Raw genomic sequence first — 13,504 nt, forward strand, 5'->3', positions numbered from 1 at the left:
TGTAAATCACACTGGCAGGGAAGAGGGTTAAACACTAGGGGGCGAGGAAGGGGTTAAGTGTGTCCTAGGGGGTGATTCTAACTGTGGGGGGATGGGCTACCAGTGACATGACACTGATCACTGTTCCCGATGACAGGGAGCTGTAGATCACTGTCCTGTCACTAGGCAGAACAGGGAAATGCCTTGTTTACAAGGGCATCTCCCTGTTCTGCCGCTCCGTGACACGATAGCGGGACACCGGCCGACATCGAGTCCGCGAGCCCACCTGCTGTGGGCACGGTCATGGAGCTTGCGGTGGGCACATGCCCGCACGGCGCGATTTTTAAAGGTATATTGCTTTGCCCACACAAGCCTTTCTGCCCACTTATATGTTGGTGAAGCGGTCGGCAAGTGGTTAAAAAGGTAACTCCACTTTCGTGGGAAAAAACTAGCAAATAAAACAAATAATAATAATAATATAGGGTATACAATAGCGACACAAGTCCTGTTGTAATCACACATTATTAAAAATTCCTTTTCCCTGTCAATCTGCAGCCGCTGTTATTTTCTTGTAAATATGGCCACCTGGAGGCATTCTTGCTTGTGTGATTGGCTCAGAAGTCCGCACTAAGATACAAATCAGATTTGCGGCATCCCCTGCACCACCATTGCGACCCCTGACGCTACCCCAGTCAACTATGGGGTTTTACCATCCCCCAAACCGCAAATGAGTCCTTACTGTCCTGAGCCCACTGTATGAGAAAATAGAAGTGCGCTTCCCTGGCTAGAGGTCAAATGACACATCAAAGGGCTTCGGGGGCCACAGGTTTAGCACCCCTGCTCTATGCCCTATGCTCATAAAAGTACTTTTGAGTATATTCAGGTGCAGTGGCGGCTGGTGCTCAATTTTCTTGTGGGGGGGGGGCCCCATTCCCCCCAACTTGCTCGTTCGATCCATTGCTTTGTCAGGCCCCCGACCAGCCCCACACTTACCCCATCCAGGCCGCGGCTTCGGCGGCTTCCCCCCCCCTGCGTCTCCTCCCGAGTCCCGGCGGTTGCTTCTCCTGCCGGCCAATCAGGGCTCATGGCCAATCGGGTCTCAGGACTGGCCGGGATGAGAAACAGGAATAAATGAATGAGTGACTTGTATTGCTCTACACATGCGAACTGAATCAACTATAGACGCTTTTTGCAGCCAGTGGGCCGGATTAAGAAACAAGATACGACGGCGTATCTCCTGATACGCCATCGTATCTCTGAGTGCGGTCGGTCGTAACTATGCGCCTGATTCAGAGAATTAGTTACGCATAGATATCCCTAAGATCTGACTGGTGTAAGTGTCTTACACCGTCGTATCTTAGGCTGCATAATCACGCTGGCCGCTAGGTGGCGCTTCCGTATAGTTACGCGAGGAATATGCTAATTTGGTATTTACGCAGATTCAGAAACGTACGTCCCGCCGGCGCATTTTTTTACGTTGTTTACCTTAGGCTTTTTTCGGCGTATAGTTACCCCTGCTATATGAGGCGTAGCTAATGTTAAGTATGGCCGTCGTTCCTACGCCGAGTTTTGAAAATCTTGCGTAAGTCGTTCACGAAAAGTCACGTCGAATCCAATACGTCCTTGCGGCGTACTTTGGCACAATGCACACTGGGATATTTTACAGACGGCGAATGCGCCGTTAAAAAAAAAAGTCAAAAATGGGGGGTCAAGTAAAATTTAAATACAACACGCCCCCAACATCCCCATTTGAATTAGGCGGGCTTACGCCGCCACACATACGTTACGCCGCCGTAACTAAGGGCGCAAGTTCTTTCTGAATACAGAACTTGCGCCCAAAGTTACAGCGGCATAACGTATCGGAGATACGTTACGCCGGAAGAAAGATGCACTCATTTTTCTGAATCCGGCCCAGTGTCTTCCTGGCTGGTGCGGGCATTTACCCCGTAGGATCTCGACGCGCTTGGGACACACATTTGGACAGGATCCAATTAACCTACCAGCATGTCTTTGGAGTGTGAGAGGAAGCCCACACAGACACAGGGAGAACATGCAAACTCCAGGCAGATGGTGTTGTAGTCACGATTTGAACCAGCGACCCTTTTGCTGCTAGGTGAAAATGCTAACCACTGTGCTGCCCAAATTTTAGTTCGCTATTGTCACACAACTGGGTGGGCTCGGGGCACAGTGTTCTGCGCCCTGAGACCACCCTTTTTGAAGCCAATTAGAGCCTCCGCCTCTTATCATGTGCTTCCAAAAAAAAAATTGAAATCAATGCGACCGTCACCCTGCATGTAGATTAGGGATCGTGTGCCCCTGCGCCCTGTATGAGCGGGCACCACTTTTCAGGTGTTTTGGGTCCTATGGGATTGCCTGTAAACATGCGCTGCACAGGTTGTACGCCTGAGGAAATCTTCTCCTCCTAGGGCCCTTTCACACAGGTGATCAAATCAGGTCGGCCTGTCAGTTCTTCACCTGCCTACTTCTGGGTCTCATCAGGCCCACTAAAAGAAATGGAGAAGGAGTGGACCAGATCGGAGGCAGCCCTTTAGTCCCGGCCAACCATGTGTCCGCTGTGCATAAACTGAGAAGACACGGACCTGTCCTCCGCCCGATTGGCAGGGGATCAGCTCACAGATCCCCTTGCAGATTAGTATGGAAGGGGCCCGTGTGAAAAGCCCCTCATAGAAACGACTCTTTCTTCTTGTTATATTTTTGCCTATGGATTGGATACAGTAAACAATAAAACTTTTATTTTTTTCATTTTTTGTTTGTCCTAAAAAAAAAAAGACATACTTATTATTATGACAAAGTTATTGCTAAATAAATAGTAATAATCGTTGTGGTCTATTGTAGTGTATGGGGGGGGGGGGCTGAACTGTTTTTTTATATATATATATATATATATATATATATATATATATATATACATATACAATTTTATAGATTTTCACATTATACAAATTATTCAAGCATTTATTCAGAACAAATTCTAACTCAATCCTAGTGGTCCCTCTTCTCTTGCCCCTTAGCTCCCACCAGTGGCGTAGCGTGGGGGGTGCGAGGGGGGCCACGGCCCCGGGTGCAAAATTTAAAGGGGCGCTGTCACGAGTGTGGAGAGGAGGGAGCGCCAACAACAGATGGGACATAGGAACATATGCATGATGTCACCACTCCAGACTTTACCAGTCATTATTAAGCAAGCTCTCCTCTTCCATACAGCCACCGCTGTCTCACACAGTGGATCATGTGACCAGACTGGAGCTAAGCTGAAAATAGGTAAGTCCATGGGTCGGGGGGGGCACAAATAACTTGCCTCGCCCCAGGCGCTGACAACCCACGCTACGCCACTGGCTCCCACCCCCTCCCACCTCCCTCCATCCATTTAGTCCTCTTGGGTTTTGCTCTTCAATTCCGTACATCTTTTTGTTTTCTTAGATTCTATCCAGCCTTTCCAAATATACTTACATCTCCTTTGCCCCGTACACACGTGGGGGACTTCCGACGGGAAAAGTTCCAGAGAGGAAAGCCGAGAACCTGCTCTGTAACTTTTCCCCCTACACACGGCCGCTTTCCCCTTTGGGAAAACTCAGAGGATAGCTTTGGTCGGGAATCCCGACCGTGTGGATGCACCATCGCAGTTTTCCCCCCATAGGAAAACTGACAAAAACTGCCGGGAAAAAGTCAGCCGGTTTTACCCGCGGGAAAAAAGAGAACCAGGTTCTCTTTTTTTGTCCGGCAGTTTTGGTAGTTATCCTGTCAGAAAAACTGAGAGAGATCATACACATGGCCGGGATTCCCAGCCAAAAGCTCTCCTCGCAGTTTTCCCGTCAGGAAAACCAGCCGTGCGTACAAGTAAGGCTGCATTTATGGCAATGGTGAGGCTGCATTTATGGCAATGGTGAGTCTGCATTCATGGCATTGATGAGGCTGCATTCATGGCAATAGTGAGGCTCCATTCATGGCAATGGTGAGGCTGCAGATGGGCACTGATTAGGCTGCATTGATGGGCACTGACCCTTATTTTGCTTCACAGTTCTTTATTTAAAATAAAAAAAAAATCCTGAAACTTCCCTCTTAAAGTGAAGGTGTGTGTTATACGCCGATAAATACAATATATCCATATAATACGCCCAAGCTCATCTCTTCACCACACACAGCCACAAAGGCAGGAGAATTCTTGTTGGGCCGTGTATTAGCGATCGGATGAACACACGTAGACTGAATTTTAATAGTTCAATGAATGTCCGGCAAAACGGTTGGCCCTCACGCATGTTCACTTCATCAAATCTGGCCCTCTTTGAAAAAAGTTTGGACACCCCTGGGCTAATACAATAACGAGTATATGAGAATATTACATAATTGGTATAAATGACATTACTACAAAGCAGAGTGTGATCGGAGCCGGTGAATAATGAGGATTATTAACCAGCTAAATGCTGCAAATGAAGGAGGTCACAAGCAAATTCCTGCACAATTTGTGTGGTGGGGGGGGGCTTTCAGATCTAGGACAAACATCGGGGAGGTGACCCCAGATTAGCAGGTGAGATCTATAGCCGTCCATATCAGCTGTGGGAAAGAGCTTTAGGGCCCAATCACCATCTACCCCCCCGGGGGCCCCATCACAGATAAAAATGCTTCATCTGCACAAAGGCACCTGTCACTACGCCGGGGAGAGGCGATACATCGTATAATATTGTATAATGCTGAATAATACTGCATAATATTGTATAAGACTCTATGATACTGCATAATATTGTATAAGACTCTATGATACTGCATAATATTGTATAAGACTCTATGATACTGCATAATATTGTATTAGACTCTATGATACTGCATAACATTGTATAAGACTCTATGATACTGCATAATATTGTATAAGACTCTATGATACTGCATAACATTGTATAGGACTCTATGATACTGCATAACATTGTATAAGACTCTATGATACTGCATAACATTGTATAAGACTCTATGATACTGCATAATATTGTATAAGACTCTATGATACTGCATAACATCGTATACGACTCTATGATACTGCATAACATTGTATAAGACTCTATGATACTGCATAATATTGTATAAGACTCTATGATACTGCATAACATTGTATAGGACTCTATGATACTGCATAACATCGTATAAGACTCTATGATACTGCATAACATCGTATACGACTCTATGATACTGCATAACATCGTATAAGACTCTATGATACTGCATAACATCGTATACGACTCTATGATACTGCATAACATTGTATAAGACTGTATGATACTGCATAACATTGTATAAGACTCTATGATACTGTATATTATTGTATAAGACTCTATGATACTGCATAACATTGTATAAGACTCTATGATACTGCATAATATTGTATAAGACTCTATGATACTGCATAACATCGTATACGACTCTATGATACTGCATAACATTGTATAAGACTCTATGATACTGCATAACATTGTATAAGACTCTATGATACTGCATAACATTGTATAGGACTCTATGATACTGCATAACATTGTATAAGACTCTATGATACTGCATAACATTGTATAAGACTCTATGATACTGCATAACATTGTATAAGACTCTATGATACTGTATATTATTGTATAAGACTCTATGATACTGCATAACATTGTATAAGACTCTATGATACTGCATAACATCGTATAAGACTCTATGATACTGCATAACATTGTATAAGACTCTATGATACTGCATAACATTGTATTAGACTCTATGATACTGCATAACATTGTATAGGACTCTATGATACTGCATAACATTGTATAAGACTCTATGATACTGCATAACATTGTATAAGACTCTATGATACTGTATATTATTGTATAAGACTCTATGATACTGCATAACATTGTATAAGACTCTATGATACTGTATATTATTGTATAAGACTCTATGATACTGCATAACATTGTATAAGACTCTATGATACTGCATAACATCGTATAAGACTCTATGATACTGCATACATAATATTGCAAATTTTTGTATAACACAATCTTTATTTTAATTCTACAGTGAGGGAATCACCCCATACCACCCTTACTTACTCTATGGGCACAACTCTTACAATAGCCTCATTAAATGCACAATTTACTCCACCCCCCCCCCCCCAAAATAAAATGGGTGGTTTTTAATCACTACTGGGGTTTTCTTTTGCGAAAACAAATGAAAAAGATTCAATTGAAAAAAAAAAAGTCCTATAAAATTCATCAAAAAATACATTTTTGTCCTTCACTGATGTGCGCTGATGAGGCTTCACCAATGGGCACTGATAGGCTGCACCAATGGGCACTGATAGGCTGCACCAATGGGCACTGAGATAGGTGGCACTGATAGACGGCACTGATAGGCGACGCTGCTAGGTGGCACTGATGAAGCTGCACTGATAGGCAGCACTAATAGGCACTGATAGACGGCACTGGTGGGCACTGATAGGCAGCAATGATAGAAGGCACTCATAGGCAGCAATGATAAGCAGCTATGACGGGCACTGATATGCAGCACTAATGAGCACTGATAGGTGACACTGTTAGGCAGCAATGATAGAAGGCACTGATAGGTGGCACTAATAGGCAGCAATGATAGGCATCACTGATGGGCACTGATATGTGGCACTAATGGGCACTGATAGGCGGCACTCGTGGGCACTGATAGGCAGCAATGATAAGGGGCACTGATGGGCACTTATAGGTGGCACTGATAGGCAGCAATGATGGGCAGTAATGGGCATTGATAGGTGAGACTGGTAGGCAGCAATGATAGAAGGCACTGATAGGCAGCAATGATGGGCACTGATTAGCAACACTAATGGCCACTGATAGGTGGCACTGATAGGCAGCAATGATAGGCAGCACTGATGGGTACTGATATGCAGCACTAATGGGCACTGATAGGTGGCACTGGTCGGCAGCAATGATAGAAGGCACTGATGGGTGGCACTTCTAGGCAGCTCTGATTGGTGGCACTGATGGGCTTTCACTGATGGACACTAAAGGAGCTGCACTGATAATCAGGGCACTGATGATCAATGCCCAGATTATCTGTGTGTACATGTCCCCTGTCAGGATTGCCGGTTACCGGCTCTCCTCTCCTCTGTTTACACTGCGGTCAGCTATGATTGAACACAGCTGATCACGTGGTAAAGGGCCGATGTGATTGGACCTTTACCATGATCACAGAGTGCACCAGATGTAAGCCCCAGGGGGGCACACGAGAATCGTGGTTCAGGGAGAACGTCCATGGAGTCATTGACACCCTCCTGGGACAACAGAGCCGCGCTGTAGCCATGTTTCTGCCATAGCACGGTATAGAAGTGGTTAAAGTAGCGGAGTGCTGAATATCAATAAGGATCCTGGTCATGAAGGGGGTAAAACCTTTCGGAGGTCAAGGGGTTAACCAGTGGCTCCTTTGGGGGTAGCGCTACATATCTCTCTATCTCATATACACATTCTGAATGTCAGAGATATCTGGAAGACCAACCCCAGATTGTCACCTCTATGGAGAATCTCCCACTCCCGGCTGTCACTATAAATTATTCTATTATACCGGCCGATATGGAAAACTTTATTTACTATCCACCCAACAGACAGTTCTAGGTCGGAGCCGGGATCTATAGTTATTAACCACTTCAGCCCCGGAGGATTTGGCTGGCCAATCACCGGACCACTTTTTGCGATTCGGCACTGCGTCACTTTAACTGACAATTGCGCGGTCGTGCGACGTGGCTCTGAAACAAAATTGGCGTCCTTTTTCCCCACAAATAGAGCTTTCTTTTGGTGGTGTTTGATCACCTCTGCGGTTTTTATTTTTTGCGCTATAAACAAAAACAGAGTGACAATTTTGAAAAAAAAAAAACAATATTTTTAACTTTTTGCTGTAATAAATATCCCCCCAAAAATATATAAAAAAAAAATTTTCCTCAGTTTAGGCCAATGCGTATTCTTCTACATGTTTTTGGTAAAAAAAAATCGCAATAAGCGTTTATTGATTGATTTGCAGGGGAAGAGTTATAGGCCCAGATTCACAGAGAGCGAGGCGCACATTACACCCCTCCGTAGAGCAAACACTGTACGCTACGCCAACGTAGCGCAGAGAGGCAAGCATTGCATTCAGCAAGCCAGTGCTCCCAACGCTGCGCCAGCGTGGCATGGCTTTCGAAGGTGGAGGTGGAAGTGGGCGTGACCCATGCAAATGATGGGCCGAGCGCCAGACAGATACGTATCACGAACTGCACATGCGCCTTGACGTGGACGCACCCCTATGCGCCTGCTCACAACCACGCCGGCACAACTGCCTAAGCTACGCTGGATCACTGCGTACGCCGTGAACGTAACGTACGCTCAGTCAGACACACGTCCAACGTACAATACGCCGGCTTGTGTTCCCTGGTGCAGACCTGAGAATGTCTGTTGCCGGGTTGCACCTCCTTTATGGGTAATAACTTTACGCCGGACGTACAACTTACGCGCATCTCGCGTAGCATGCGCTGAGCACACGCATGTTCGTGAATCGCCGTACTTCCCTCATTTGCATGTTTGAATGGCTAATCAATGGGAGCGCCACCATGCGCCCAGCCTAAATGTACGCCCACCCTACGCCGGCGTAATCAAGCTACGTCGGTGGGGTGTAGCCTGTTTTTAGGCGCATATTAGTTTGTGGGTCTGCCGCACACATACAACGGCGCACATTTGCACTTACGTCGGCGTAACTTGTTATACGTCGGCGTAAGTGCATTGTGAATCTGGGCCATAGAGTCTACAAAATAGGGGATCGTTTTATGGCATTTTTATTAATAATTTTTCTTTTTTACTAGTAATGGCGGCGATCTGCGATCTTTCTCTCTGGTGTGGAGTGTCGTGCTCGTCCCCTCCCTTGGACTGCAGGAGAGTCAGGACGCTCTCTATGCTGCAGAGCAAGGAGCTGTGTGCTAGTGGGCGTCCTGACTCTCCTGCAGTCCAAGGGAGGGGGCGAGCACGACACTCCACACCAGGGAGAAAGCCTCGCATTACTGTGTGGAGTTACAGACAGAAGAACAGGAAGTGAGGATTTCTCAGAAGAAATAAAGACATTTAAAAGCAAAATGGAAGGATGAGGTAAGTGAAGGACTGCACTAAGGTAAAGGAAGCTATTTAGGAAAATAAAATTGTACCTTTACAACCCCTTTAAGTCTGTCCTAGGGGGTGATTCTAATTGTGTATGGGGGTGGGGCTTACTGTGACACGACACTGATCGATGACAGGGAGCAGACGATCAGTGTCCTGTCACTAGGCAGAACAGGGAGATGCCTTGTTTACACTGGCCTCTCCCCGTGACACCGGCAGACATTGAGTCCATGGGTCCTGCGGGCGCGGTCACGGAGCCCGCCGCCATTCTGACGACATTAATGTACATGGCGCGGTTGGCAAGCTGTTAATGAGGGCCCTCGTATATTATTGTAGATGGTCCATTTCTTCTACTGTTTTCAAGTTTATACATTGCCATCTGATGTTTATATCTTACGTTTTTACAATGTATACAAAATGTTTCTTTTTTTATTTTGTTGTTACAAATAAACATTTATTACAATGAGAACACCCGAGCACTCTGGATTATCTACAGAGAGAGAGCACAGAAATAAATGTAGGAAAAGTGCCATATTATCCCCATTTAAACTGGTCATTCATGTTACAAATTACAATCTGATCATTTAATCTTCGCACCATCTCCTTTATTAGATCTATGTAATATGTGATCCTACCTACACAGTCTTTACATTTTGGGGTGTATTAAAAAAAAAGAAAAATCACAGAACTATTTGTTTTGTGAAAATGCAAGTACATTTTATTCTTTGCGGATGGGGGCAAAATCAAATGCTATCAGGCTATTTTCTCTCCAGGTTGAATGTTATACAATCAAAAACAATAGAGTAATACCATATTATGGTCACTCGATGGAGCTGGCGATCCTAGTAAAAAAGGCCCGGATTCACAAAAGCACTTGCGCCGACGTATCTCAAGATATGCCGACGTAAGTGCAAATATGCGCCGGCGTATCTGTGCGCCGAACCCACAAAGTAAGATACGCCTAAAAACAGGCTTCATCCCGCCGACGTAACTTGCCTACGCCGGCGTAGGGTGGGCGCACATTTACGCCAGACGCATGGTGGCGCTGCCATTGATTAGCCATTCAAATATGCAAATGAGGAAAATAGGTGATTCACGAACCTGCGTGCGCCCGACGCAGGCTACGAGAGGTGCGCGTAAGTTGTACGTCCGGCGTAAAGTTAAGCCCCATAAAGGAGGTGTAACTCAGCAGCAGACATGTAAAGGTCTGCACCAGGGAACACAAGCCGGCCAAGCTGGCGTATTTTACGTTGGACGTGTGTCTGGCTGGGCGTAGGTTACCTTCATGGCGTAGGCAGTGATCCGGCGTATCTTAGGTAGTTGTTCCGATGTGGTTATGAGCATGCGCAGGGGGATGCGTCCACGTCACGACGCATGCGCAGTTCGTTAAACGCACTTGTCTGGCTCTCAAACCATCATTTGCATGGGGTCACGCCTCATTTGCATGGGTTTGCATGGGGCAAGCCCACTTCCACCTACGCCGGCCTGCGCCTTCTAAACCACGTTACGCCGACGCAGCATTGGGAGCACTGGCTTCCTGAGTTCCATGCTTGCCTCTCTGCGCTACGGCGGCGTAATGTGCGCCCAGTGCTGTCTTAATGAGAGGGCACAAGGCATCTCCCTGTTCTGCCTAGTGACATGTCACTGATCGTCTGTTCCCTGTCATCGGGAGCAGCGATCAGTGACGTGTCACAGTAAGCTAAGCCCCCCACACAGTTAGAACACATCCCTAGGACACACGTAACCCCTTCCTCGCCCCCTAGAGGTTAACCTCTTCTCTGCCAGTCACATTTACACAGTAATCAGTGCATTTTTATAGCACTGATCGCTGTATAAGTGACAATGGTCCCAAAACAGCATCAAAAGTGTCCGATGTGTCCGCCATAATGTCGCAGTCACGATAAAAATCGCAGATCGCCTCCATTACTAGTAAAAAAAAATATCCCCTATTTTGGAGACGCTATAACTTTTGCGCAAACCAATCAATAAACGCTTATTGCAATTTTTTTATCAAAAATATGTAGAAGAATCCGTATCGGACTAAACTGAGCAAAAAAAAGTTTCCTCTTCCTCACTCGCGTCTGACAGAGACGAGTAGAGGAGAGCCGATTGGCGGCTCTCCTGACAGGGGGGGGGGGTATACGCTGATTGTTTATCAGCATAGCCCCCACACTGGACCACCAGGGAAGCCACCAGGACCACCAGGGAAGGGGGCAACAGGTATGTACCCCATGGCCATCCACATGTTAAAAAATCTTCGTAATAGATGCCAATCAGTGCCCACAAATGGGCACTGACTGGCAACATGGGCACAGCATAAAAAATGTGATATTAAAATATATCAAACTGAAACTAGAAAGTCCAAATGATAAAACAGCGCTTATTTTAGTTGGTTAAAATGCCCAACTGCATAGAGGCATTTGCGTGATGACGATGCAACAAAATATTCTATAGTGATGGGTGCTTGTAAAAATCAGGTACGTGATGAATTCTACACCTGCTCCCAATCTTCACCACAAGTGAGGCACTCTCCCCTTCGGGGTACAAACTCACCAGAAAGCCAATGAATTGAGCCTTAAGAGGTAACTGTCACTGGAATATCCGTCAGCACTGCCAGGGTCAGCGTAGGTTAAAGGGGAGTTCCAGTCATTTTTGATGTTTATTAAAAGTCAGCAGCTACAAAAAGTGTAGCTGCTGGCTTTTAATAAACATACACTCACCTGCTCCACTGTCCAGCGCCGCGCCGCACGGAGCTCCGCTCCTCTCCCCCCCTCTCCGCCGGCGTCTCCATCCTAACTGTGGGCACCCGGCCATGACAGCTTTCGGCTTCACGGCCAGGCACTCACTGCGCATGCGCGAGCGGCGCTGCGCCATCTGATTGGACAGGCGATCGCCTGGGACCTGTTAGACTATTCGCCTTTGCAGCCCCTCGGTGGAAGGAGGAAGTGGGACAGGAAGTCCCATTCCTCCTGAAGCCCCCACTTCCCCACCAAATGTGGCATGTAAGGGGGTGAGGAGTGGATTAAGCGGAAGTTCCACTTTTGGGTGGAACTCCGCTTTAATACTGCATATGGATATATAAAATACAAGAAGGCACCAGCATAGTGTAATCCCGTTTTTAATATAGATAAAAGAGTACCCCTTTACTCAGTAAGAAACCCCCGCTCCAAATGCACGTACCGTTAGTATAGTGTTGATGAGCATATAGTAAAGTTAGTATAGTGTTGATGAGCATATAGTAAAGTTAGAGTGTCTCCGATTGGTAACTAAGTCCCCAGAAGCTTGCGTGTTGTTGCCACAGCGCTAGGAATCCTTCCTGGTCTGAGGAAACCAATGGTGAAGCGCACTCGTCACTTCCGGTTTTCGGATCGCCGTAGTAGCCCCGCCCTGACCGGTTTCGTCACTCGATTGACTTCAACAGAGGGCGCGGCTACTCGGCGTGGATGTGCGTGTTACGTCAGCCCTCCTCACTGCCCATTGGACACAAGAGACACATACGAGTGCTCGGATTGGTCCATCCCTAAAAGGGCAAGCTTTTTCAGCACAGGGATATTAACAAACAGCACATCGCGATCCTAGTTTGCACATACTAGCTCAGGATGGGGAGGAACACAGCGGAACACTCCCGTTCCCGGCAGTAAAATCAATAATATTGCTATAAGAGAATAGCAGGAGTAATGTAAAAATATGGCTATATATATTGTTTCTGGGGTCAAGGTAACCAGTCAGAGCAATAAAGTAAGCTGTAAAAAACAAACATACAACAAGAATGTGTCACTCGCAATTAAAATCCGTAATAAAACAAGCGTATATCTGTTACCATACATGGTCCATGTCTGTGCAAACTTCTTTATGTAGGTTGCACAAAAAGACAACTCAAAGTAAGGATTGCAGAGCATGTTGCGAATATTAACCACTTGCCGCTCGCCAATGACAGATTGACGGCGGCAAAGTGGTTGTAGAATCCTGACTGGATGTCATATGACGTCCTCAGGATTCTGAGCCGCTGCGCGCCCCCGGGGGCGCGCATCGCGGCGATCGTTGTTGCGGGGTGTCAGTTTGACACCCCGCAACACCGATCTAGGTAAAGAGTCTCTCACGGAGACTCTTTACCACGTGATCAGCCGTGTCCAATCACGGCTGATCACGATGTAAATAGGAAAAGCCGGTAATCGGCTTTTCCTCACTCGCGTCTGTCAGACGCGAGTAGAGGAGAGCCGATCGGCTGCTCCTGTGACAGGGGGGGGGTTTGTGCTAATCGATCATCAGCACAGCCCCCCCGAGGATGCCCACTGGACCATCAGGGATGGCCATATAGACCACCAGAAATTTAAAAAAATAAAAATAAAGGATGCCACCCTAGACCACCAGGGATA

Source organism: Rana temporaria, chromosome 5 (assembly GCF_905171775.1).
Source record: "Rana temporaria chromosome 5, aRanTem1.1, whole genome shotgun sequence".
NCBI lineage: Eukaryota > Metazoa > Chordata > Amphibia > Anura > Ranidae > Rana > Rana temporaria.